We start from the raw sequence: 6,118 nt of genomic DNA, 5'->3' as shown, positions 1-6,118 counted from the left end.
CCCGAGATTTGGGTTCCTCCGGAGAGAAGGCGGGGTACTCAAGTCGAAGACGATCCTCCCTTTCCCAGGTTGCTTCATCCTCAGAATGGTGCGACCATTGTACTTTGAGGAACTTGATGTTCTGACGTCGGGTGATACGTTCGGCCTGATCGAGGATACGAACGGGGTACTCTCGATATGTAAGATTATCTTGGAGATCAAGCGTTTCGTGGTCCACTTCACGGATAGGATCCGAGAAGCAACGCCTGAGTTGAGAAACGTGGAAGACATCGTGGACTCTGGAGAGATGCGGAGGTAGTTCCAGCTGGTAGGCAACTTCCCCTCGTTTGGCAAGAATGCGAAAAGGTCCAATGAAACGAGGAGCCAATTTGCCTTTGATACCGAAACGATGGGTTCCCTTCAGAGGGGTGACCCGAAGATAAGCCTTCTCGTCAACCTCGAAAGTCATAGCCTTATGTTTTCGGTCATATTGACTCTTTTGACGAGATTGGGCTGTTTTCAACTTTTCACGAACGATGCGAACTTGTTCTTCTGCTTCCTGAATCATATCCGGGCCAAAGAATTGTCTTTCCCCGGTCTCTGACCAGTTAAGGGGTGTTCGACACCGTCGTCCATAGAGAACTTCAAAAGGGGCTTTACCCAAGCTAGATTGATAGCTGTTGTTGTAGGCGAATTCGGCAAATGGAAGGCACTTTTCCCAGTCCATTCCGAATGAGATAACAGAGGCTCGAAGCATGTCTTCTAGAATTTGGTTGACGCGTTCCACTTGACCACTCGACTGATGGTGGAAGGCGGTGCTAAAGGAGAGACGAGTTCCCATAGCATTTTGGAAGCTTTCCCAAAATCGAGAGGTGAAAAGACTTCCTCGATCCGAGTTAATTTCCAAAGGAACACCATGAAGGGACACTATTCGGGAGATGTATAAGTCTGCCAGCTGACTAGCGGTTATACCCTCTCGAACAGGTAGGAAATGGGCTACTTTGGAAAGACGATCGACCACGACGAAAATAGCATTATTCCCTCTCTTGGTCCTAGGAAAACCGGTAATGAAATCCATACCAATTTTATCCCATTTCCATTCAGGAATAGCTAAGGGTTGAAGGGTGCCAGCAGGCCGTTGGTGCTCTGCTTTTACACGACGACAGACGTCGCAATTTGCAATATACTGAGCAATTTCTCTCTTCATCCTAGTCCACCAGAACCTCTGGTGTAGGTCCTGATACATCTTAGTACTACCGGGATGAATGGTGAGAGGGGATTCATGAGCCTCCTTAAGGATCAACTGCCGTAGATGCTGATTCTTGGGAACCACTAGACGGTTCACAAAGTACACAACACCATGATCATTTGTGGAGAAACAACTAGCACCTCCGCTAGCAATGTTCTCCTTGATCTTAGCTATTCCCTTATCTCGCTTCTGGGCAGCAATGATTTGATCCGTAAGAGTAGGTTTCGCCACCAAGGTGGAAAGAAATCCTTGAGGAACAATGTGAAGGTTAAGCTTCCGAAATTCCTCATGGAGAAGCGGTTGACTTTGTTGTAACATCAGATTGTTACAATAAGATTTACGACTTAGCGCATCAGCCATGACGTTGGCTTTCCCTGGGGTGTAGGTTATTCCTAAGTCGAAGTCTGTGATCAATTCAACCCAACGTCTTTGCCTGAGGTTCAGATCCGGTTGGGTGAAGATGTACTTCAAACTTTGGTGATCAGTGAATATTTCGCAACGATTACCGAGGAGGTAATGTCGCCAGGTTTTAAGTGCATAGACTACAGCTGCAAGCTCTAGATCATGAGTAGGATAATTCTCCTCATGTGGGTGCAATTGCCGTGAAGCGTAGGCAACTACGTGTCGATCTTGCATGAGAATGCAACCTAGTCCTTGTCGCGAGGCGTCGCAGTAGATAACAAAATCCTTGGAGAAGTCTGGCGGTACCAGTACGGGAGCAGAAGTCAGGCGTCTTTTCAGTTCCTGAAAGCTGTGCTCACATTGTGGAGTCCACTCGAACTTCTTATCTTTCTTGAGGAGTTCGGTTAGAGGTTTGGCAACCTTGGAGAAGTTCTCGACAAAGCGACGACAATAGCTCGCTAAGCCTAGAAAACTCCGAACTTGCTTGACCGATTCAGGTGGAGTCCAGTTAAGGACGGCTTGAACTCGCTCAGGGTTAACAGCAATACCTTTACCAGATATTACATGACCCAGATAGGTCACTTCTGGCAACCAGAATTCACATTTACAAAATTTGGCATAAAGGCGATGCTCTCGAAGTTTCTGCAACACGAGCCTTAGATGTTCGGCATGTTCTTCCTCGTTCTTGGAGTAGATGAGTATATCATCGAGGTAAACTACAACGAATCTATCCAAATACTCCATGAAGATTGAGTTCATTAACCGAGAAAAGGTGGCTGGAGCATTGGTTAAACCGAAGGACATGACGGTGTACTCGTTTCGGCCATAACGAGTAACAAAGGCCATTTTAGGAATGTCCCCGTTTCTGATTTTGATTTGATGGTAGCCCAACCTCAAATCCATTTTGGAGAAGACTGAAGATCCAGCGAGCTGATCATACAGGTCGTTGATCCTGGGAAGCGGATATTTGTTCTTGATTGTGACCAAATTGACAGGTCGGTAATCTACAACCATCCGGTCCGTACCATCCTTCTTCTTGACGAATAGGACGGGGCAAGCCCACGGAGATGAACTAGGTCGGATGAAACCCTTTTTCAAGGACTCATCGAGTTGTTTCTTAAGCTCGGCTAGTTCTAGGGGTGCCATCTTATAGGGTCTTCTAGCAATCGGAACGGTTCCCGGAATGAGGTCTATTACGAACTCAACATCCCTGTCAGGTGGAACACCTGGCAATTCTTCTGGAAAGACATCCGGGAAGTCACGGACTACCGGAACGTCCTCAAGGTCTGGCAAAGGGCTGGCGTTAAGAGAATATAATTGTCGCTTAGCTATTCGGGTCAAGACATTGACTATCTTCCCCGAAGGATGGGTGAGTTGAACAGTCCTAGAGAAGCAATCAATTTTGGCTTGATGAGCTGACATCCAGTCCATACCCAGAATGATATTGATATCTGAAAATTCAAGGGCTATCAAAGAGGCAAGGAAAACAAGTCTGTCGACTTGGATTTCATTTTCATGGCTTACTCTAGAAGTTTGCCATTTGGATCCCGGAGTTTGAATTACCATAGAGGTTGGCATATCACCGAATGCGACGTTATGCAAGCGAGCATAGTTTTCAGATATAAAAGAATGAGAGGCTCCTGTATCGAAAAGAACAGATGCCGGGTGGCAATTGACAAGAAGCGTACCAAGAACGACGTTGGGATCCTCTTGAGCTTCTTCGGCAGAGATACAGTTGACATGGCCACGTGTAGCGGTGACCGGCTTGGCGTGGAATACTTTTCCTGTCGGCTTGCCACGGCCAACAGCTTTAGCAGACTGGTTGGGGTTGGTCTGGGGACACTCACGCATATAGTGGCCAGATTCCCCACACTTGAAACAAGTCACGGAACTGGTACGTGGAGGAGCATTGTTAGTTGGACCCCCATAGGGCTTGGCCGGTGCAGACTGCTGAACGGGGCGACGCGCCTGGAAGGATGGCCTCGGTGTGAACCTGGGTGGCAGGGCGGTGTTGGGTACCCACACGCGGCGCTTTTGAGGACCAGCACCGGATGAGGAACCCATATCACGGCCATGCTTGCGTGTTGCGTCATAGTCAGTCTGACCAGTTTCAGCACTGATGGCTTTGTTGACAAGTTTCTGGAAGGATGTGCACTCATGCAGACGGAGGTCACGGCGAAGCTCAGGACTAAGGCCCTTACGGAACCTTGCTTGCTTCTTGGCGTCAGTAGAAACTTCCTCGGTTGCATATCGTGCAAGATTACCAAACTCCCTGCTGTAAACATCCACAGAAAGTCGGCCTTGGGTGAAACTGCAAAATTCTTCACGTTTGCGGTCCATGAGACCCTCCGGAATATGATGCTCACGGAAAGCATCGCTGAACTCAGCCCAAGTAGTGACATGGCCCGCTGGGCGCATAGCTCCATAATTTTCCCACCATAGACTGGCGGGGCCTTCAAGATGATATGCAGCAAAGGTGACCTTGTCAGCCTCCGCTATCAGCGCGGAACGCAGTTTATGAGAGATACTGCGAAGCCAGTCATCAGCGTCGAGAGGCTCGACGGAGTGGTGGAACGTGGGTGGATGTAATTTGATAAAATCACTGAGTGACACCACGTTAGTCCTCTGATGGTGTGCCATGTTCTGTTCAATACGCTCCAACAAACGGTTGGTCTCCCGCTTGTTTCTCTCAGCTTCCATCATAACCTCGGCTAGTGAAGGAGGATGAGGCAGATTTTCATTCCTGCCTTCACTGCCTTCGGCCTGCTCTTGAGAAGCAGGGTTAGCGCGCGTGTTGACCATCCTAGGTAACAAGACAATGATTTAGTCAGAATGATAAAATTCCGACATAGGATACAGAATGTAAGGAATAACTCGAAATGCAAGATGATCATCCGTATGACATGGTAAAAACAGAAACTGCTTCTTTTATTCCATCGTCATACACACCATACAAGGTTTAGTACAAGACCAAACAAAGTACTATTACGGTGAGAAAAGGATTACATCTCATCGGAGGCATTCCAAGCTCCTATACATTATTTTTCTACACCTCCGGAAAAAGTACAAACTAAGTCATATCCCACGAGTCACGCGGGACGATAGACGACACAGCTAGTGCGAACTAGTGATACTACCACTAACTCAGACCGATCCGTAGTAGTCCTCGTAAAGGTCACCTCCATAGCCTGGAAGCTCAACATGATCATCCGGAAACAGACGATCTCGCGGAGCTTGTGGACCATAGGGGCTAGGATGAGGCCTTGGACCAACAGACGGTGGCCTGCGGGGACCGCGAGGTGGGGTGATGCCTCCTACATCACGCCAAACCATCACGTCTGGCAGAGCAGATCTCACAGGATAGAGATCGCGCATATCTGAGAATCCAGCTTGCACCGCCGGTGCGAACCGAGTCAAAGTGGCCCAGTGGTCAGCACGGGTATTGAAGAGCTCTAACCTCAAGGCCCGATTTTCACGGTCCTTATCCTCGAGCATCTCAGCAGTGGTGCGAGTCCGTGAATCCTCCTAAGTGGGGTCAGCATAAATAGCCTGGAGATACCCTTGTGCTCCCGGAAGTGATCCTGGCATATACCGGAAATCAGAGTCCCGAAATATACCAGATCTGACTCGCATAATGGTCATCATAGAGTAGGCGGCGTCCTGCACAGCCATCTCAATAGTAATCTCGAGTCCATAAGAGCAGTGAAGAGGCTCGGTGGATCCAGGATAAGATGGAAATATCCTGACAGTGCAGAGATACTGGCTTTGATTAAAGTCTCGGAATTGCTCTTCGACCGTGTACTCAGGATACCAGCGGTATCCAGCCTCAGTCATTACCCTGACCAACTTGGCAGTATGGCCGGGTACATCTAGGCATCGAGTCAGGCGAACCACTTGATTGGGGTCGCGAGTGGCCATCTGAAAGCACAATCATAATGCAAAGGCATTAGAATTTTTAGCAAATTTTGGCAGCATAACAGCTGTAAATGCTCAAGAAGGATTTTGAGACATTTGACAAAGGATTTCGCACACACTCAACATCATCATATCAAAGTTCTGAATCCATTCTAACAACATAATGTGGTAGTAGAACTGAACTAGGCTTGTATCCATCAAACTTATAAGGTACTACTGATTGGTAACACGTGATCCTGATAGAGAGAATAGATCCTAATTCCTTAACCCCCGGTGGAAGAATGGACTGACTCAGATCAGAATGTCATAAGATAAAGGAGTAAAAGAGCCTTACGTTCCAACCCACAAACAATTCCCCTAAATATAACTAAAGAATTTCTAGACTCAACATCGACCAGTTTGGCTTGGAGAACCTACAGGCAGTCCGGCTCTGATGCCAACGCTGTCAGGACCCCGACTCGATGTCACATCGATCTAGCCGGTAACACCTCATATCACTTTGCGGCCTCACGCACGGTATCCCCACGGGTGTCGCCTTACCTATGCCCGGGACCGTTTGCGCCTTTTGGCTCA

Source organism: Triticum dicoccoides, chromosome 2B (genome assembly GCF_002162155.2).
Source record: "Triticum dicoccoides isolate Atlit2015 ecotype Zavitan chromosome 2B, WEW_v2.0, whole genome shotgun sequence".
NCBI classification, from domain to species: Eukaryota; Viridiplantae; Streptophyta; class Magnoliopsida; order Poales; family Poaceae; genus Triticum; species Triticum dicoccoides.
Note: the sequence above shows the minus strand (reverse complement) of the source record.